Raw genomic sequence first — 23,056 nt, forward strand, 5'->3', positions numbered from 1 at the left:
TTTGTGACATCGTGTGCATAATCCTACGCTCCCACCATGTTGAAAACACGGAAAACTGTGGCTGCAGGGAGGCTCTCTTTGGCAACTCATCCACATGGAGCCATCGCCTCCCTCTCCACCAGCCGCAGCTCCCACGACGGACACAAGCTCCCCTCAGCAGAGGTGGGGGCACTTGGCCACCTCCCGCAGGCTTGCCCCTTGTCATCACCTGGTGAGGCCCACCTTCTGCATATCACCCTCTTGTTCCTACTCCCAGGCCTTCCCATACACTTCCTCGCACCAGCCCCCATCTCTCCTCCTGTCATGTCCGGAGCCTCAGGTGCTGTCCCTGCAAGGTCTGTGACACTCCCTACGGTACCGTTTCATCTTATTCCTCCATGGTGTCCAGTGTTTCTTCTGCCTCATTAACTTGGTTTGAATCTGAACGGAAATGGCTCCATCTTCTGTTCCTTTTGTGTCCTTTCCACCCACAGTTAATGTCCTGTCCTTAGTATGTGGCTATGAGATGTCTCTGTGACTGAGCTGGGAAAGCTTTCAAGTTTCTCTTTCCTTTTCTTTCATCTCTGCAATTTGTGTGGGACCAAGGGCCCTGGGGATGCAATGCTGAGTCCCCTGAACTCATTTTATTCTTTATTGTATTATTTGATTACTGGGTTGAATTAAATATGAAAACAAAAGAAAACAATCTGAGTCACTACCCGGAGATTTCTTCGGGAGTTGACCCTGAGGCATGAGACACGTGTTTATTGGTCAGTTTCCTCAACTACGGGACGAAGGTTGGACCTGCCCCTCCGATCCTCTGGAGGTTGGATATGATGCATCCAAAAGGATTAACTGGCAGCTCAGAGAGTAAGATCAGAAGTCAACAGATACTTTTTCCCTTTACCTGAAAAACACAACTCCTTTTATCATAACACCAAGAAGGGCTATGCATGTGGGAAGAGGTGCAGGGAACCAGGGCTGCCCCTTAGTCCTGCCCTGCTTGCCCTCCCTCCATCACTGCACTGACCTAGCTGTCTGGCTTGGCTCCTGCCCCACCATGGAACCACTCAACTCAGGCTCTGGCTCCGCCCTGCCCGCAGGGAGGAGCTGGCCAGTTTCTTGCAGACAGGGAAGCAGCTATGGAAAATGGAGGTGGGGGTTTTTCCTGAGGAGGGTGTTTTAAAGCTGATCTCTCTGTCTACCTCCCAGCAGTGAAGGCTGAGGGTCGCTGCAGGAGCTAAAGTCCTTGTTGAAGTCTCTGCTCCAGAGCCTCTCACAGAGGTGAGTCTACATCCCAGGAGGCTGCGCAGTGGAGGCACCACATTCTTTTCAGAATGAACTGAGAATCCATTTGAGCCTGTTGGCTGGGGGGAGGCTTGTGCCTGCTCACCAATCCCCAGTCCTGCTCCTCTGCCACCCAGCCTGGATCCCCTTGGTTTCCCATTGGCCATCCAGTGATGGGAGCCTGGAGGTGGGGAGGGGAGAGGGAGAGACCTAGAGGTGCTCCATGCACTTCCTGGTGTTCAGTCCTCTGTTCAGTCATTATGAACCCTGGCCTTTTATAAAGTAGATGGTCTTTTATAATGTAGATTGTGGTAAGTATACAACTAAATGTTCCCCAATGATGGCTTTTTCCTGGCATTTACTCCCACATTAATCCATTCGTCTTGAATGTGGGCTGGACTAGTGACTCGTTTCTAACCACCAAAGTACAGAAAAGGTTAAGGGTAAGATTTATTAATGAATTAGAAAGATTGTAAATGACATTTTACTAGAGACACCTGCCTTCTCTGAGTGCAGAATTACATGAACAAGTTGCCATGTTGAAAAGGGTCAAGTGGAAAGGGACTGACCCATGGCCAAGAGCAATCAAGAAGTTAAGATTCTCAGTCCAGTAACCCACAAGGAACTGAATTCTGCCAACAAACATCTATTCCAGTTCCACTTATCTCTTGATTGTAACCTGTGGGAGATTCTAAAGCAGGTAAGTCATGTCTGAATTCATAACCCACAGCCATTGTATGACAATACATGTGTTTTTGTTTATTTTTTTTTTTTATTGATTTCAGAGGGAGGAAGGAAGAGGGAGAGAGAGAGGTAGAAAATCATTAGCTGTCTCCTAAAACACCCCCTTACCCCCCCCCCCCCCCACTACTGGGGATCAAGTCTTCAACCCAAGCATATGCCCTTGACCAGAATTGAACCTAGGACACTTCAATCCACAAGCCAACACTCTATCCACTGAGCCAAAACAGCTAGGGCTACATGTTGTTTTAAGCACCTAAATTTTGTAATGACTTTATATATTAATATATAACTAATACAATAATATGTAAACAAATTAATTTTATAAAAGACTATCAGTTTCTTGTGGTCCTATGAGTATATATAGAAAAAGAACAAGGGGTCCACTGGAAGAATAGCTTCTTAAATTATAATAAGTGCCACAATTAATGTGGTTACAACTGCAATACAGTTTTCCAAAAGGAAACCTTTTTAAAAGTTTTAACTGTTTTTTGGTTGTAAACCCCATTTCTTTTAATCTTATCTCATTGATGAAAAAACACATTTTTTTTTCACATTTTGCCATCATTGAATATAGAAAGTGTCTTTCAATTAATGACTGTTGAATAAACTAAAGTTTGTCATTTTATTAACACGAAGTAGTGCTCAGACAACTTATGAACCACAATAATTAATAATTTTGTTTGTTTTATATATATTTGTTCTATGCTTTTGGAATTAAAAAATAGGTTTCTGAACACAGTGGTCCTTAGAAATTCTGAAGTCAAATTCTGAAGAAAATATATATCCTGTAAATTTACACACATATTTCTTACAGCAATTCGAAAAGTTATTTTCTCACTCGTTCAAATGTATTGGTGTGGTCCTAGGTAATCAATATAGTGAAATTGGTATGATACACATTGAACTCTGGGAATGTAGGGTTGTTTTTTTAATCCATCAAGAAATGTATGTGATAATGAAAGCCTCAGATGGAATGTTGCTATTATGCTTTTGAATCTTTTTTAAAGGATAATTGGATTTCTTTATCAGGAGTGTGCAGTGCCCTATTTGCAAAGCATGAGGATATGCCCCTCCAAGAGATGAAACTCACATCTTCTCTTCCTGAGACAAACTGCAAATAACTGGTTGTGATATCACAGTATTCATCTAGGATAATCCTGGAGCACTCCCACACAGAAAAAATGCTGAAACAGTGCAGTGTAATGGTTTCTCTTCTACCCTTACTGGAGGTATTTATTTCTTGAAACTGAAAGCTAATTGAAATGCAAATCAGCAGGAGAGAAGGGAGATGAAGAGTGATATCAGCACTGAACTGTTATTATTTCATGTTTTGTTCGGCGACAGCTGGAGTTAGTAAAATACCTTAAAAAACAAACTCAGGAGAAAAAGTGTTTGTGCTTTCTGCTGGTAATATGTCTGTAAACAAGAATAAATAACTGGGTGGTCAAATAAGACTCATTTTCACAGCAGTATGATTTGCTTTTTATAGGCTTCCTGGCAAAAAGATTAAATCATCTTTATTTTCTATGTATTCTCTTTCTTTTCTGTATAGTAGCTTCCAAAATTTTGTTCATCATTTTCATTGTGTTCTTTGCTCCATTGTTTGGCTTGCAAGCATTCTCTTTACTGATGACAAAAAAAAAAATAAATTAAAAGAAAATTATATTTTTTTACTTACAATAAAAATGAAAGAATGTCTTGGCAGCTGGTGAAGACACTCTCACTATGACTGGAACAGTGTGGCTACATAGAACATCCTGGATATTGTCTCAAGCTTTAAATAAACTATTTTTGAGGTGAATAATTTATTGGACCATTAAAGAACTAGTCTCTTATGATGATACAATACACAGTAGAAGTGACATATTTTCACTGTGTTTTGAATAGAAAGACAGACCTCCAGCAGAAAGACTTATTGACCTGGTTTTCTGTTGTTTTCCCAACTCTGCTGAAAACATCTGGGTTAAAATATTCAGTAAATGGATGTTTGTTGACTAAAGCATTTGTGCAATAGAAAAATGGCAAATACAATCTTGAATCTGAAGAATTATCTGTTTGGAGAGATACATAAATAGCAACGTGAACATTGTTTTATAGGTAAAAATACGGAGTCAAGGAGATATGACTAAAGTCAGATTAGATGCCTAAGAAAGATAGTCTTATAATACTTTTGAGAAGGGAGTTTTCTGGTTCTATTGTATGGTCAATGTTGCTAAAAGCTACAACACAAACACGGTGGATCCGAAAGTGTTAAAAATTAATTACTTACTAATGATAGGACTAATTCTGTGAGATCTAAGGATAGAGCACATCACTGCAATGAAAATGCAAAATGGATTAGGAGAATATAAATAACTATAAATGGAAGGCATGTTTAAATAATTGGACCTTGCATAATACAACATGCAATATACTCTCTTTCTAAAACCATAGAGAAATAGAAAAATACAGCATATATAAAAGGCTAATATGCTAAGCATCTATCTGACCACCAAGGAGCAGATGCTCAATGCAGGAGCTGCCATGATGTGCACTGGCCATTTACAAATAAATGGCACCAGGGACCTAGCACCCACAAAGCAAAACTCAACTTCCCCCAAGTGGGACATAGACCCCACCATAACCCCGGAGTAACACCCCACCAAATTGCAGCCTACACTGCTAAGATCCCATGGTGCAAAATGTGATCCACAGCCCAGGCCAGGCCAGAAAAGGTGGATGTGGGCACTGGGTAATGGCGTCATGTAGCAATGCCAGGCTTCCTCTTCCTACTGACTAGCCTCCTTGGAGTTTCTTCAGCCCAGGAAAATGACTTGCTTCATAGCCAGGATCAAAATTTTATACTTTAACCAAATGTCAGTGAAGCATTTTCCTATGCCTCATCTCATTTGTTCCTCACAGAAATCCTGGAGTAGGTAGATAGGATACTCAGTGGAATCCTATTTCCATTTCATGAGCCAGAAAACCAAGATTTAGAAAGCTTAAGAACTTGACCCAACTAAAAATAATCAAGAAATTACTCCAACTTTTCTCACTGTGCAGAATATAGTCAAACACTGCTGCAGTTAAATATTTCACCCGTTGTTCTCCCTGTGTGATCTATAATAATAATCTGCTTCATGTTCATATTTACTGCTGTGTTACTGTCAATTACCTGAAAGAGAAGTTGGGGTGCTTCATTGGGCTGGGAAAAGTTTAGCTAAATCAGAAAGTAGATATAATTAGGCAAGTTTATATATATATATATATATATATATATATATATATATATATATATATCTCAATATATACATCTCTAAGTGGACTCATGTATGTGTGATACATAGAAAGCTCTCACTGTGGCCAATCAACGCAGCATGTGTTTCAATCTGTCATTGTTGATTGTGAATTTGGTTGACACTTCTATTATAGAGAAAGGGCAAATACGATATTCAAATATTTCTTCTAATTCATTTCCTTTCAATGTGCATGAATCTGTGCACTCGGCCACTAGCTGTCAAATAAAAACTAGAGCTTGAACCCTTTAAATGGTAGCCACACTTCCTCCTGATCATATGGTAACAAAATTTAGACAATATTAATTTGAAACAGAAAAGTAAGAATCATCAAACTTTACTTCCTGGTCTGACTGTAGTTGAAAATGTGTATATCCAGATTTTAAATTTTAAATAATAAATGATTGACAAGTACTTGGCAAAGCACTCAATATGACATGTTAGAGCCTATTAAATGGGTTAGGGGTCAATCCAACCATAGTTTCTTTTCAGGGTCTTTCAGAAACTTGTCATAGTCAGGAACTCCATTCATTTTATTTTCCAGATAAGGTAAACAGAGAACCAGGCACAACTATTAGACTAATGGTCTCTATAATAATATTTATATATATAGAGAGAGAAGAAGGAAAAAGAATGAGAGTCAGAAACATAGATGAGAGAAATATCGATCAGTTGCAAGCCCACTACTGGGAACTGAGCCCACAGCCAAGATACATGCCAATAACTGGAATTGAACTAAGGACCCTACAGTCCATGGCCCAAAACTATATCCACTGATCCAAACCAGTTAGGGCTAAGAATAGGGATTTTTTTTTTTTTTTAATGTAGTTCTTCTCTGCTTTCCTAATGCCTAGAGCAGTAGTTGTTGAAGATGGGCAGACTTTGGCTTCAAACATCATGTCATTTCATCTATAGAAATCAAGCATCTGGAAGCATTCACAAGTTCTGACGAAGGTGGCCATCTTCCCAATCCATTAACATTCACTTAGAATGGTGCTGTCTTTCATCTTTGATTAACTTGATTGATATATATACCAAATATATTTTTGAAACTGCACATATTTAAGATATACATTTTGATGAATTTGGACATATGCATATACTCAAGATATGATCACAACCAAAAAATATAACATATACATCAAGTTCAAAAGATTTCTGCCTTCCCCTTGTTTTTGTGTGCGTATTGGGGTGGGGGTGGGGGGACACAAAATACTTCCTGCATAGAAAGCTCTTTGCTCACATTTGACATATTTCACATTGTCAACGCTCAACTCAGAAATGTCTGACTGTCCCACCTAAAACCAACCCTCAAAGACATTCTTGTTCATGTCACATCATTCATTTATTTCACACAGATTTTGTTATTTTGATCTATTGTTTAACTGGTCATCATCTGTCCCTGAATATTCTATAAAAATCCAAGAGACTAATGTTTACTAGTATTGCTCTTTGTTGCAGTCACAATAACAGAAAAAATGTTTAGCACATTGGAGAACAATGTTCTGTTAGCAACAAATCAAATGAAACAAGGCTTTCTAAGACTAGGGAGCCTCCTTAAAACCTTTTATATTTATCATGGATGTTGCTTCTTCTGGTAACTATAATGTTCTAAACAATATAAAAGACTTCGCTAACTTTTATTTGATTTCCAAGAATCCAGTTTGGATTCTTATTTTCAAGTCTATCCATTAGACTGATAACTCTTTAAATTTTTTTTAAAAATATATTACTTTATTGATTTCAGAGAGGAAGGAGAAGGAGAGAGAGATAGAAACAACAATGATGAGAGAGAATCATTGATAGGCTGCCTCCTGCATGCCCTCTACTGGGGATCAAGCCCACAACCCAGGTATATGTCCTTGGCCAAAATCAAACCTGGGACCCTTCAGTCCACAGGCTGGCGCTCTATCCACTGAGCCAACCAGCTAGGGCAAGACTGATAAAACTTTATATTGCAAAGACCAAGTAACATTTAAATGTTTACTATATAAGTCATTAATAGTTTATTTTATTTTATTTTTTTGTTTCCAAAGGTAATGAGAATCAGAAATCTGGTTTTTAAGCAGTACATTTGGATTATGGTTAGTATATTGTTTTCAAGAATTTTTTTGCATTTTTAGAGAACACTAAATATGGGTTCGACACTTAGAGAGTTCTTAAATCTGGAAAACAAAAAAATAAAGAACAAAATAAACAAATATAAAACACGGTGCCTTTATATGTAAAAGTAGGAGCTATCATTAGATTGCAATTATTCTGAAAAATCTGAACATAACTAATATTTTCCATTTTTTTAAAAGTATTGTGCAAGCAATTGTCCTCTTCTGTGAGAAGTTAGATGTAAAACAAAATTATATGTATTCTCCATAATCTTTTGGTAGGCATTCAAATGCTTTTATTGATCCCAAGTAAACAGAAGTATTGAATTCATATATCTATTAGACGGCTGGACTAAGGCCCATATCTTGTGTTTCTCAATATGTATGTCAGCCAGTTCCACTTTGATGCATTACTATCGACAGTACTTGTCCTCAGAGTCTATGCACTATCATTCCTGTAGATTATGAACAGAATAGATCTTATTTTTACAAAAAAAAAAAACTAAGCAAAGAGTGATTTTAGAAACAAACAGCCTGACCGGTGTTGCTTGGTGGTGAAGTGTTGACCTAAGAGCTGGGAAGTCATGGTTCAGTCATGGCTCAATTTCAATCAGGGTACATGCCTGGGTTGTGAGCTATATCCCCAGTGGTGGGAGGGGGTTGTGCAGAAGGCACACAATCAATGATTTTTTTTTAAATCATAATTGATGTTTCTATCTCTCCCTCTCTCTTCCTCTCTGTAATCAATAAAAAAATATATTTAGGAAAAAAATCTCATTATTATGATTTGATTAAATTTAATATCCTATCATTTAATAACATACCCCTTCAGTCAAAAATTTGTGCATGGTTATTATAAAAAGGGCAAATTTGACTTCCTGCAGATTCATCAAGTTGTATCAGACATTTTTAAGAATAGCATTATTGGCATTTTAGACTGACTAATTCTTTGTTGGGAAGACCATCCTGTTAAAGGTAGAATGTTCAGCAGCCGGGCCACTCTCCATTCAATGTCAGTAATGCCCCATGTAAACCTGTGACAAACAAAAATTTATTCACATATTATCAAATGATCAATGGGGGAGTGGGAGAAAAATTATTCCCAATCAAAATCCAGAGAATTCTAACATCACCTAGAATTACGTATATTCAGACAAAAACTTAAATTAAGTATGAAAACCAATCGTACAACAAAAATGTGTAAGTTTAAAGAGGAATGAAGACTGAAATTATGATCTGGCTAAAGTCCTGAAAAAGAGTAGGCATTAGCATATGTTTGTTTGCTAATTAATTCATATGCAAACTTAGAATGTAAGCCAAGTTTTTTATGAATATCATTCTGTTTTCTCATTCCTAAGCTATTTTCATAAAGCTTGAAGTTTAAAATGACCTTAGAGCTCATCTAATCCAAATCAATAATTATATAAATGCAAGGAATGAGTCATCATAGAGCAAATTATTTCCCCAAAGGTTAATACTGGCATTAGCAGATCCAAAACCTCAACACTTCAGACTCAATCTCACACCAAATTCCCTGAAACATACTCTATACACTCAAGCATCCAAGTCTTCATCCTGCAACATACTGAACTGAAACTGAAGAAAATATGACAAAGCTCCTTTACACTAAAGTGTGTGATTGATAAGGCTTAATAATTTCTATTCTGTAATAATTGGCCAAGAGATTTGCTGGAAAAATTAGCACTTGAGGGATGTTGGTGAAGGTAAGAGGCAAGAATGCTTGGTTCAGAGGAGTTCATAAAGTCACCTTCCATTGCCTGACTAGTGTGGTTCAGTAGTTGTGTCAATCCATGAACCAAGAGTGTCAACCCATGAACCAGGGCCAGGCTCAGTCCCCAGTAGGTGGTGTGCAGGAGAAAGCCAATCAATGGTCCTCTCTCATCAATATTTCTATCTCTCTATCCTTCTCTCTTTTTTTAAAAGAGTCACTTTTTATCAGAAACAGTAATGCCATATATAATTTTTAGAGTATTTATCCTGAGTCTTCCTAAGCATCTAATATTATTTTCACCTTGGTTTTCAATGGTTTGCACTAACTCAACATATCTTTTTGAAAGAATGTCTTCATTTTTGGTTTAAAGGCAATAATGGCCGAAGCTGGTTTGGCTCAGTAGTAGAGCGTCGGTCTGCGGACTGAAGGGTCCCGGGTTCGATTCTGGTCAAGGGCATGTAAATTGGTTGCGGGCACATCCTCGGTGGGGGGTGTGCGGGAGGCAGCCGGTCGATGTTTCTCTCTCATTGACATTTCTAGCTCTCTGTCTCTCTCAATTCCTCTCTGTAAAAAATCAATAAAATATATTTAAAAAAATAATAATAAATAAATAAATAAAGGCAATAATGACAATAAATTATCATTCCTGGTATTTCTGATACTTGAGAGATCTTGGATTATGTGATTTTTATTTTTCAATAATCATAGTACTTCCCCAAATAAAAAAAGTCAACACAATTTTTAAAACATGGAAAAATGAATATATTCAGCCTAATTTGCTTACAAATTTAGTTGAGAATTTGAGACAAAATTTGATCCTTATAGTCTAGCAATGTCAAGATAAATTCCAAATGACTCATAGGATCAATGTAAAAGGGAAAATCTTGTTTAACTAGTGGCCCATTGCACAGATTTATGCACATTGAAAATAAATTAATTAGAAGCAATATTTTAATATCACTATTTGCCTTTTCTCTATAATAGAAGTATCAACCAAATTCATGAACAACAATGACAGATCAAAACACATCCATGTGATTGGCCCCAGTGAGAGCTTTCTATGTATTTGTGCATGCATGAGTCAACTTAGCCTTTTATATATATAGAATAAACTTGCTTATTTAGATCTGCTTTCTGATTTAGTTTAACTTTTTCCAACCCACACTTCTCTTTCAGGTAATTGTCAGTAACACAGCAGTAAATATAAACACAAAGCAGATTATCATAGCTCATCCAGGGAGAACAAAGGGTAAAATACTTAACTGCAGTGTGTTTGACTATATTCTGTTCAGTGAGAAAAGCTGAAGTCATTTTCAAGGTCCACCATTTCTTACTTCTTTTCAGTCAGGTCAAGTTTCTAAGCTTTTTAAATCTCTATTTTCTGGCTAATGAAAAGAAAATAGTATTCCACTGAGTTTCCTATCTACCTACTCCAGGACTTCTGTGAGGATCAAATGAGATGTGGCATGGGAAAATGCTTCACAGACATTTGATTAAAGTGTAAAATATTTGTACTTGGCTATAAAGCAAATTGTGTTTCTGGGCTAAAGAAACTCCAAGGAGGCTAATTGCTAGGGTGAGAAAGCTGGGTGTTGCTACCTGATGTCATTATCCAGCACCCACAGTGACCGTTTCTGGGCTGGGCTAGTCTGTGGGTTGCATTTTGTATCATGGGTCTTGGCAGTGTCGGCTGTGATTTGGTGGGGTATCACTCTAGGGTGGTGGAGGGGCCTATGTCCCACTTGGGGGAAGCGGAGTGTTACTCTGTTGGCACCAGGTCCACGGTGCAAATGGCCAGTGCATATCATGTGTTGAGCGTCTACCCACTGGTGGTCAATGCATGTCATACTGACTAGTCGGAGGGACACTTAGCATATTTATGCATATTATATATATATATATAATATATATATATATATATATTATATATATAATATGCATAAATATATGTATTTTTCATATACATGACATATATCATAATATATATCATAAAATGCATAATATATATGTATTTTCAGATCCTGAAATAAAAATATAATAAAAGAACAAAAATAGCTAATCATAAATTAATGGAAGAGATTTCAAACAAATATTAAATAACCATTTTTAAGTCATCGTTTGCTCTTTCTGTTAGAATCACATGTCAGTACTCTACCATGTACTTCTAAGGAGAAAATCCTCCTGGTGGAAGTAATGACATCCCCACATCATCACTCCATTAACATTCATCTTGGTCATGTAACTTGTTTAGGCCACAGAATGGGAGATTCAGGAGCAAGATAATTACTAAGATTTTGTTTTGTTTACACAAAAACATTAACAATAGTTAATAAGTATAAGCTTCAACTTTATTTCCAAATATACATTAATTTCATACCAGAAAAAGATGGTTTTGGTACTATTAAGCTACATTTGGAGAAAACAAAATACAGCAATGTACAGAAATGTAAATCAAAATAAATTAAAAAGTAATTATAAAAATCTCATACCACAATGATAGATGACATTTTCAAAAGTCTTTAAAGACTTTTAAAGGTTACTATAGATGTTAGGAAAAAATACATGCAACATATATGATAAAGGATTTAAAACCTTTATGGCAGGGTTTCCCAAAGTGTGGTACACGTACCCCCAGGCGTACAGGAAGAGTTTGGTGGGTGTAAGTGTTGTACTGGAGTTTGGTGGGAATATGCACTGCACCGTGCTTAGCTGCGCCTAATTCTACATTCTCATGAGTACGAGGGGTACTCAGTGTTACAAAAATTATAGAAGGGGTACACCTATGTCAAAACTTTGGGAAACACTGCTCTAAGGGACAGAGTACTTTCACAAATTAATAAGAAAAATCATGCAATGAGAACCAAAATGAAAAAAAAAATGGAAAAAAAAATGCATGCCCAAAAGAAAGATAAGAATCACTGAATTACATATTTGTCATTATTTCTGCTCACAGTTTTATTTTAAATATCTTTCCAATTTATTGAATGACCTACTTTTATAATTCCTGAATCCCAAGGAATAATCCCAAAGCATAGATTTCTTAGCCACCTTTGCAGTTAGAAAACCCGCTACTGAATTTGGCCTCACACACTTGATGCATCAAAATCTGAAATGACAGCCGAAACCAGTTTGGCTCAGTGGATAGAGTGTCGGTCTGTGGACTGAAGGGTCCCAGGTTCGATTCCAGTCAAGGCATGTACATTGGTTGCGGGCACATCCCCAGTGGGGGGTGTGCAGGAGGCAGCTGGTCGATGTTTCTCTCTCATTGATGTTTCTAGTTCTCTATCCCTCTCCCTTCCTCTCTGTAGAAAATCAATAAAATATATATATTTTTTAAAAATCTGAAATGACAGAAATTGGTAGAAATGGTTGCAGGCAAGCACTGGAATCCTTAGGACAATAGAAGAAATGTTGACATTATTATCAGTCCTGGTAGAGCTGAAGGCACACAAACATCCAACTAAAGTTAAAAATAAAATTTTATCATAACATGGCCTGTAGCAAAACAGCTCATTAATTAAGACGTATGGTAACCTAGAGTAAAATGCACACTGAGCACAAAGCGTGGTGGGGTTGGGTGGCTGTTCTGAGAGAACAATGTAAATGGCATGAGGAACGTGTGAACTGTGAAGGTAAATTGATTGTATCAAACTGTACTGACAGCTTGAAGAAAACGAGTAACAAGCTCAAAGCCTTAAATTCTGGCTCAAGGCCCAGAGAGGAAACCACGGGATTTTATGACTGATGAAATAATTTTGTATCTTCTACAGCCATAGACCTAAGGCAGAGGACTAAACTTAAAAGTTTGATCCTAACAATTATAAAATTTAAAAGTTGGTTGTATAACCGGACTCATTCCTACCACAGCATGAAAGCTAATGAACGGATTGAGAACAAGTAAGATTCTGAACATGGAGGATAGGAAATGAGAGAGGATCCAGATGGATGTGTGCCCACAAACTCCCAAACATCTTGATTTTTTTGCAAAAGCACCCCTTCCTTCCAAGACCAAGAAGGCCCTTTGTGCTTTTGCTTAAAATCCAATAGCAAGTTCATCTGAAACTTACCTTATAAGGGAAAACTATTCTTATTACTCCCATCCTCCACCACTTCTAATTATCTCCTGATCTAAATTAGAAGCAGAGTTCAACATGCCCCAGGGAGACAATTACAAACTCAAATACTAGAAGAGATGATTAAGCAGGAAAACTGCAACGATTTTGGGATTTCCATTAGCGAAATCAGAAAACACACATGGAAATAAATTTTGAAACAAAATTTAAAATTGTACTAAACATGTATTAATATGATCATCTTTCTCATAAAGTTTAGAATTGCTGTATGAACCTCTGTGCATGATAATGGCTTTGCTTTGTTGCTCGGTTACCTAATTAAAATCTGGACTTGATGAAGACTCTGAGATACCTAAAACTCTTTAATAATTTGTCTATAAAAATATTCATTTAATTAAGGAAATTAAAGTGGTTTTATCAGTAATTCATTCAAACTGTTCCTTACATGGCTTAAGAGAGGGTAAAAAATGCTTTCTAACCTGGGTATTGTGAAATACATGGATAATGGCACAGCAGTAGCTTTCAAAAGTATTGTAGAGATTGTTCTCTGTTAACTAGGATTTTGCTACAAAGAGATTTTGCAGTTAAAATGGGGTCTCTTATTTCCATGGGCATGATGAGATCCTTGGGTGTTAAGACCAAATAATATTAATCAACCATCAGGTGCAAGATGCAATTTGTATAATTAACAGTAGTGCTGCAAGAGAGCATTTTTCATCCCCTACTTGATCATAGAGTATCTAGGACTTGCATAAATGAACAGCACCCTAAGGTCTACAATAATTATGTAAATTAAAACCCTTTTGGTTGGTCTGGCAGAAAAAATGATGCTCCAGCTGCAAAGAGATCAGGCTCTTCAGCCAAAGTTAGTTGAATTCCTCAGATCTCAGTTACTTCAGACTCAGAGTCCTATCTAATAAAAAGTAATATGCAGATTGACAATCACTTCAACACATAAGCCCTTGTGTAGACACAAGATGGCCAGCTGGGGAGAGCAGTTGGGAGAGACCAGGCCTGCAAGGGAAGGCAGTTGGGGGAAATCAAGCCTGCACGGAAGGGCAGTTAGGGGTGACCAGGCCAGCAAAGGAGGGAAGTTGGAGGCGACTGGGCCTGCAGGGAAGGGCAGTTGGAGGGGACCCAGGCCTACAGAGGAGAGCAGTTGGGGGGGGACCAGGCCTCCAGGGGAGGGCAGTTAGGAGCAAACAGGCTGGCAGGGGAGCAGTTAGGCATCAATCAGGCTGGCAGGCAGAAGCAGTTAGGGGCAATCAGGAAGGCAGGCAGGTGAGCAGTTGGGAGCCAGCAGTCCTGGATACATCTGAGTGGTAACAATGATAACAGGACAAATATCTTCTCTCTAGTATTTCTGAGCAAGAGTTTGGATATTTTCTAGAACTAGGAAGACATAAATAACTACATATTTTGAGAACTTTGGTAAATTTCAAGCTAAGGGAAATACCTAGGAAGACCCAAAATATTTTCTGATTCACTGACTGGATGGTGATTTATGAATATTAAAATAGATGCCTGATCTAATTTTGTAACTGAACCCAGGTTTGGCTATCTGCTGAAACAAAAGCCAAACTTGTGAGACAGGACTGATGAAAAGAAAATACATTAATTCATATGTTGGTATATTGACAAGATGGGGGACTTTTCCCAGTCCTCAAAAAACCATCTATTTTTTCATAAATGTTTAAATTGATTTGAGAGAAAAAGGGAGAGCGGGAGAGAGAGCGAGAGAGCGAGAGCGCGAGAGCGAGAGCGAGAGCGAGAGCGAGAGAGAGAGAGAGAGAGAGAGAGAGAGAGAGAGAGAGACAAAACCCAGGCATGTGCCCTGACCAGAAATTGAACCTGTGATGTCTTGTTTCATGGGTCAGTACTCAACCACAGAACCACGACAGCCAGGCCAGTTATGGAGACTTACTGGTCTCTTCAATAGGATTTATACTTTCTAGAAATTTGCCATTTGAATCTCTAAAGCTTTATTTTCGTACAAGTCAGATCTTGCACATTGGAACCACTAGGGCATTTTGTGAGGGTTTTTAAATTTACCAATGGGCTCATTTAATAATATGAGTGTCATTGTTTTTTATCTGTTATTTGAAGATGTTAAAATCATGTTTAATAGGCATGAATGAGGATTTAATCCTTTGAATATTTAAATCTTAAGTCTAAACCACAAGTTTAATCCAGTGAAAATAGTTCAGTTTAAAATCTATAACTTCATTAATATAGATCATGTGTCTGGTATATAATGCCAGATATTTTAAGCTAAATAATTTATGACTACATTTCTTTTTCAAAATTTAGGATGCTCACACATAATTTATATTCTTTCAGAGAAGAGGGTCTAATTTATATCTTGCTAAAGTGTGCAAGAGGGTACTTAGAGTTACCCTTTCTTTGCTTCTGCCATTTCAAATTAAAAATAACAAGTTAATGTGTATAACTATTTAAGTATTAGGAAATTCATATCATTATTTTATATAATCTTACCAATTTTCATATTTTCAGTTATTTTTAAATTTTACTGTTTTAATATATTATTGAACAATCCTATAGAGCATACTAAAACAATAACTGATAATCATCTAACTTATTAAATAAATGGTCTATTAACTAGTACTGGCCATTTTATAGAATCATAGAGTAATTAAAAGAATATACTATACTAGAGTGCACAACATTTGTGCACTTGGGTGGGGGTCCCTCTAGCTATCCAGGAGCCCTCGGGGGAATGTCTGATAGCTTAGGCAGGTTTCCTGTGGGAAGCAGGCCTAGGCTGGCAGTCAAACATCCTTAGCACTGCTGTGGAGGTGGGAGAGGCCACTGCACCTGCCAGCCATGAGCCCAATTCAGGGCTTCTGGCTGAGCAGCACCCCATCTTTGGGAGTTCATGGACCACCAGGGCCAGCTCCTGCATTAAGTGTTTGCATCCTGATGGTCAGTTCTTGTCATAGCAACCAGTTGTTCTGCTGTTCAGTCAATTTGCATATTAGCCTTTTTTTAAAAAAAATATAGAATAGACATCTAAGTAATGCCTGAACACTACAATAGTTTAATCGAATGTTTATTCATAACCATAAAATTCAATATCTTCAGAAACACTTCATTTTCTTTAACTGGACTTTCCTTTGTAGAGGTTACTTTATACTGAAATTAAGTAACATATAAGTATATAGAGACATTGCAGAATGTCAGTAAATAAATGTTCTATTTTCTTAATTACCCTCAATATGTTTTGAAAAGAATAATTACTTGATTACTTAATTTTGATTTAATTGCAAACTTCAAAATCCTTTGTCAGTAAGATGATCTCAGTACTTCCTTGCAATCACTGTAAATCAATATAATCAGAATAAAATCAAGGCCAGAATTTAAAATATGCAGTTAATATAAATTTATAACTTTGATAAAAATATAAAATTTAGCAAAGAAAAAGGTTTTCATGTGTGCTCACTGATCATTCTGCATAAAAGTAGTATAATCATAGAATAATCATTATAATCCTGTTTTTTATCCACCTCTACATCCCACCCCATATCTAAGACAAAATATAAACTCAGTAAACGATTAGGGATTGATTGACTATTCACTGAACATTAGAAAATACTTCCTTAAAAAAAGAAAAGAAAAGAATCATATTGTAGCATGTTGCAACTTGGGACAGTTTTCACATATTCTGATGGCAACTTCAATATAGTATTAAAAATCAAAATTTTCATTTTTGTCTAAAATGAGCAAGCCTTATTTATGAATCAATTAAGATAAAAAAATAAAAATAAATAAAACATTTTTTTAAAAACTTGCATAAGACATAACATGTGATTGGGAGCTGTTTCTTCTCAAAATCTGCCCTTGGAATAAAGGAAGTTTTCTAACAACGAAGAAGCACATTAACACTGCATTTAACATCATATAGATCCAACTATTACTCTAGGTGCATGGTAAGGAAAGGACATATTCTTGTCAAAGCTGTACTTTTCTGACCTTTATATATTCTTTAGGGTTACTCTAAGCAGCCAACTCTGAATATATCAGTTATAAATTACCACATTTATGGGCAAAAGCAGGGGTTATTTTCCTCCTTTCATTGCCAGTTTTGTAAGTGGGGCCTGTACCAGTCAGTATTCATATCAGACAAAAAGAATGTTGACAGAAAGGCCCAGGCAAAATATACAAATCCTATAAAGCAGCAATCAATTTAGCTAAGTGACTAGCTCTGGACAGTTTGTTTCAACTTTTGAAGGTTTATGGAAAGCTCTTTTTAGGTTCATCTTATCATCAAGGTCTAGCTGCCAGCAAATATGCAAGACATTTAGAACTATCAGCATTTGACTTAATATTTAAAGGTTGAAAGTGAATATATCTGCCAGCATGCAGCAAAGCAGTTTAACTCAGGAAGGAGCCTCCTTCATCAGCCATCAACTCAAGGACAGTCAGAGCTGTCAGTTCAGGGCAGCTGCTTCCTAGAGCGTGTCTGTAAATGCTCTTGCCTCTCATCCTTAGCCCACAATACTGATGGGGAAAGAAAACCAAAGAAGTGATTGAGTCACCTAGAATCTCCAGGACTAGTCACCATCTAGAAATTAACAGAATCCCCACATTTATTCAAGTTTTGAACTAATACATGTGAGTTGAGAGGACAAGAAGCTAAACAAATCAGTGTTCTCGCTAGCACAGAGCTTACATTGGAAGGTCAAATCTATATATGTAAAAGACTAATATTCAAAGTGTCCCCTTAGGAGTTCGACCAGGAGAATGGGACACCATTCTAAACCTCTGTTAGTTTTGACATTATCAGATTCACCTCAATCGCTTTTTTATGATTTGCATTAGCCACCAAGGAGCACCATGGAATGAAGGAAGGCCTGGCCAGCAACCAACAGGGAAGGGAGGCCCCTGCCAGCAGCCAGCCTCTGGTACGGACCCTATCTGGGCACAAATTTTGTGCACTGGGACTCTAGTAAACACAATAAAAAAAGTAACAGAAACAAAACAAGCAAACTCAATCTTTAAAAAGCTTGATTTCCTTGGGAGGCTACCAATAATAAACAGATGGGGAAAGTAAGATATATACAGAGTGTTTAGGAAATATCAAAACTGGAAAATGGCAAAGGTAATGTTAAAGAATTTCCATTTTAAAGAGAGATGTCAGGGAAAGTCTTCCAGAGGGGTCATGTTTGGGTAAAACCCTGAAGAAAATGAGGGTGAATTTATCCTTGCAGATATATATATATATATATGTAAATATATATATATATATATATATATATATATATATGTAAATATATATATTTATATAAACATATGTGTAAATATATATATATACATATATTTATATGCATATATATATACTAGAGGCCCAGTTCATGAAAATTCACTGCTGGAAGGGGGGTCATTCAGCCTGGCCTGCCCTCTCACAGTTCGGGAGGCCTCAGGGGTGGGAGATGACCTGGTGATCAGGGGAAGGCGATGCCCCCATCACACCTCTGCTGCTGCTACTGTTGCCAGTGCAAGCCCTGGTGACCTGAGCCTCAGACAGCCCTGGGCAGCTGGGCAGCCACCATCCGAGGCTTGCTTGCACCTTGGGCTGGCCCTACGTCCAGCTGCACCGCACACTTGCTACCCCTTGGTGAGCTATGGGCACTGCCATCTTTGTGATGGTGTGATGGTCAATTTGCATATTCCCTCATATATATATATATCTTTCCATGCAGAATCAACATTAAAATGCAAGGTCCTCACCCAAAGCATGGGCATGGCAGGATGCTATACCATCAGTTAGAAACCAAAATAGCTGAAGGGTTGTAAATCCTGGGACAGAGATGAATTTACAGAGGGAATGGGGAACAGACAATAAAGAGGTCTTGCCAGTTCTTGCGAAGTCTTTGGCTTTTACACCAAGTGACATGTGTGCACAGCAGAGATACATAATCCCCCTTACTTGGTGAGAAAAGGTTGAGGTAGGGCAGGCAGGGAAACAAGGAGACCCATTTTAAGCTTCAGCCAGCATGAAGACTGGAAAATGTCAGTACACTTTTAATCTCATGAGTTTATGCTGACTGTGGACAAAATATATTCACTCGATGTGGTAAATGATTGCTAATCAATATTTCTTAGCTTCTGAATATTGTGGGCAATAGTGCACATGGCTGATCAAAATTATATCCAAGACTTTACAAGCAAGGAGAAGACAGGAGCATCAGGGAAGAGGGGGCATTCTCATAGCTAGCCGTGTAAGGTTCTAGAGCTCTGTTGATGCTAAAGACTCTGTACTAGGAAGCTGCAGAATGGGAAATGCATCAGGACGGATGAGAAGGTGCAGAATCAGAGATGTGTTTTAGACAAAGCACTCCAGATGCTGATTAGAGAAAGTGACACCGTTCTAAGCCTCTGTTAGTTTTGACATTATCAGATTCACTTTAAATATGCTCACATAAACTTTGGATACAGACTCTAGATAACTCCTCTTCAGGTCCCCAGCACTTAAAAATTCTAGCAGGACAAGAAGAGGCATTTATTGATGATGGTAGTATGGCAGGTCTCAGAATTCATGAAACACCAAACATTGATATACATACAGTTTATTAGGGAAAAAATAATGCTCTGATGTCAGATTTACATTGTACCCACATATTTAAAATAAAACCTATTCTTCAGAGTCATTCTATTTTGTAAAACTCAGAAATGATAGGAATCCTCCAGCTCAATTTTTCATTCCAGAGAGAGGATTCTGAGACAAAATAAGGTTATGTGACTTGTCCTAGCCAGTTTGGCTCAGTAAATATAGAATCAGTCTGCAGACTGATTCTGGTCAAGGGCACCTACCTCAATTGCAGGCTCCTCCCTTGGCCAGGCCCTAATCAGGGCTAGTGCAGAAGGCAACCAATGAATGTGTTTCTCTCACATTGGTATTTCTCTCTGTCTTTCCCTCTCTTCCACTCTCTCCAAAAGTCAATGGAAAAATATCCTTGGGTAGGGATTAAAGAAATAATAATAATAAAATAAAGTTATGTAACTTGCAAATTTGACCTTAGCACTGGCATTTTCTAAAACATAAAAATGTAAGACAGCTTCACCAAAACTGGTTTGGCTCAGTGGCTAGGCACATGTGTCAAACACAAGGCCCGCGGGCCAAATCCGTCCCGCCAGGCCTTGCAATGTGGCCCGCACCGCGCTGTCATCACTGCACTCTGCTGCGTTTCCATCACAATGACAGTTTATGACTGTTCAGTAAACCATTCGGCCCGCAATTTAGGCTGGATTTTAGATTTTGGCCCCTTCTCTGATTGAGTTCGACACCCCTAGGCTAGAGCATCGGCCTGCGTATTGAAAGGTCCCAGGTTCGATTCCGGTCAAGGGCATGTACCTTGGTTGCGGGTATATCCCCAGCAGGGGGTGTGCAAGAGGCAGCTGATCGATGATTCTCTCTCATCGATGTTTCTGACTCTCTATCCCTCTCTCTTCCTCTCTGTAAAAAGTCAATAAAATATATATATTTTTTTAAAATGTAAGACAGCTTCAAAGAGTGCTGTGCTTGACATGCTAAGTGTATGGAAAGAAGTAGAAAGAAAGGTATCCGTCCACCAGAAGTGTGTATTCTCTCACCTGTCCTGTGTGCCGTTCAGGAAGAAGATACAGGCCATGTAACCAGAGCTACTGGATCCGGCAGCCTCCTGGTGCTCATCTGCAGCCAATTCCAAGCTGCAGGCAGCCAGGCAGGCACACTCCCCAGGGGCATACCACTTTTATTTAACAGTCCCGAACAGCTGCAGAGCACACAGCTAACGACCATTTGAGCATGCGAGTGTCTGATGATTGCAGATAAAATACAACACCCAATGAGGATAAAGGTGATAACAATACAATAGAACACATGTGCAGTGACAGTCCACAACGTGTAAGTTCCATCACAGATTTTATAAGGCAACTTCTAAATCATTTGTCGTGTGCATTCTTATGGAATATTTCTTTCAAATCAAGAGTAATCAAATCAGGAGTAATTTAAACAATAAGAAAAAGTATCTCTTTTCAATCATCTCGTCGCTCCATGAATGAAAAATGATACAATGTTAGCAAATGCGACTAGGAAAACTTCAAACACTGATTTTTCAGATGGGGCGGGTGTCTTTCAGTAGCATCTAAGGATTATCTGAACAAAAAAAAATTATGAAATGGAACGATCCTCTGGTCAGAGTATCTCTTATGTGGCAGAAAAGGAAAGCTATCAGAAACAAAGCAAGCAGAGAGCAATGCTGAATTTCAAATGCAATTGCAGGATGAGTTGTGCTTTGAAATAGACGCATATATGTTTTTAGGGATTTGTCTCACTGCATGTGTCTTTTTTATTTTATTTTATTTTTACATAACTGTCAACTATATCAGTGAAGAAAATGAAAAATGTATCACTCAAAGCTATTTTTTTTTCACTTTCTGAACTGTACCTTATCTAGTGAGAAATGAAAGCTCACTCTCTCTTTTCTCCCTAAGAAATACATTTCTGTAACATCTCTCCACTATCAAAGTGTAACAAACAGCAAGTTGAAGGGAAAAACCAGACACACATAAGGCAACCAATTTTTTGAGAACTCACTAGATGCTCAAGGGTATAGAAGGGGACAAAAGCCTGGCAATCAGAAGCGGTCTTCTGTTTTGAGAAAGGAACCACTTTTAGACTAAAAACACTCTCCTCTACATCTTTCCTCTATAGCAGTACTACAATCAGCCCTATTCAATATTTTTGTTATTTAGATTTGTATTGTCTGATCCCCCCTCTGGAGTGTAAATCCATGAGGTCTATTTTATATGTGGATTTGCCCCACTACCTCAATCAATATTTAAATGCATCAATAAAAAAATTACCAAATATTGCTGAAAAATTGTTTAATCAAATTGTGAGTAAACAACATAAACAAAGAGGAAGGAAAACTGAACTCTCTCTGAGGCATTTAAAGAAAGCTATAATGAGGTGAAATAGGCAGGGTATGGTGGTCCATAAGGTATGAGAAAGTTTCTATGTTTGTAAACTGCGTGGCTATTTCCATATTAATCACCACACAAAGATATTTTTTTTCTAAATCGTTTTATTACATTTCTTATCTCATTAACCACAGCAAAAAGTATTCTTTTTTTAATAATCATTTTGTAATTTCATTCCTGAGATCCTAGATTCAGAAAGGAACATAAAATTCAGCCCTCTTAAATGCCTAATATTTTATGAATGCAAAATAAACTCTAGGTAGTAGGCATGTGTTAAAGACCCCTGGGTTGGTGAAACGGGCCAGGCTGGACCCATATCTCGAAATGCTCAGTCTTTCTGTTATGAACGTCTATGAAGCACAAACTCAATGTTCTCACACAATGCAGACTGCATTACCTCAAAGAAATACAATAAAGCTAGACACTGCTCACAAAAAGACAACTAAACTCTCATTACAGAAACAGAAGAGCTTTGTATAGAAAGACCTTAAAGATTAGAATCTTCAATCTGGAAACTCTGACATCTATTAAATCATGAAGAAGGTGGATAGTGTGAAAGCCAAGCTATCCTCAGACTTCAATTATCCAAGGTTTAAGGGCATCCTTTGAAGTTTAAGAGAGATAAATTGAGGATAAATAATGGTAAATGCCATACTACTTGATTTATTCGGTAGAGCATTAATGGAAGTAACATGAGTGGAAAATATAATAAGTTCATAAAAGATTTAGATTAAAATAAAACATAAAATAAATCAATTTTTAGTCTATTTCAATAAAAAGTGGCCCAATACTGCTTTTATCTCTTCAAAGTACAAGACTCTCCTTGCTCTTTAGTTATATTTGAAGTGATCAAGCTTGAACATTTTCACACCAAAATTAAAG

The 23,056-nt window shown here is 37.6% G+C and overlaps 1 long non-coding RNA gene across 1 annotated transcript; it reads left to right on the plus strand.

Moving 5' to 3' along the window:
* Positions 1-1,156: 1,156 nt before the first annotated feature.
* Positions 1,157-18,113, plus strand: LOC118703520. Its single transcript, XR_004983064.1, has 3 exons — positions 1,157-1,267; positions 17,062-17,064; positions 18,102-18,113. It is a non-coding gene; the product is annotated as an uncharacterized LOC118703520 (long non-coding RNA).
* The last annotated feature ends 4,943 nt before the right edge of the window (positions 18,114-23,056 follow it).

Source organism: Pipistrellus kuhlii, unplaced genomic scaffold, assembly GCF_014108245.1.
Source record: "Pipistrellus kuhlii isolate mPipKuh1 unplaced genomic scaffold, mPipKuh1.p scaffold_m20_p_4, whole genome shotgun sequence".
Taxonomy (NCBI): domain Eukaryota; kingdom Metazoa; phylum Chordata; class Mammalia; order Chiroptera; family Vespertilionidae; genus Pipistrellus; species Pipistrellus kuhlii.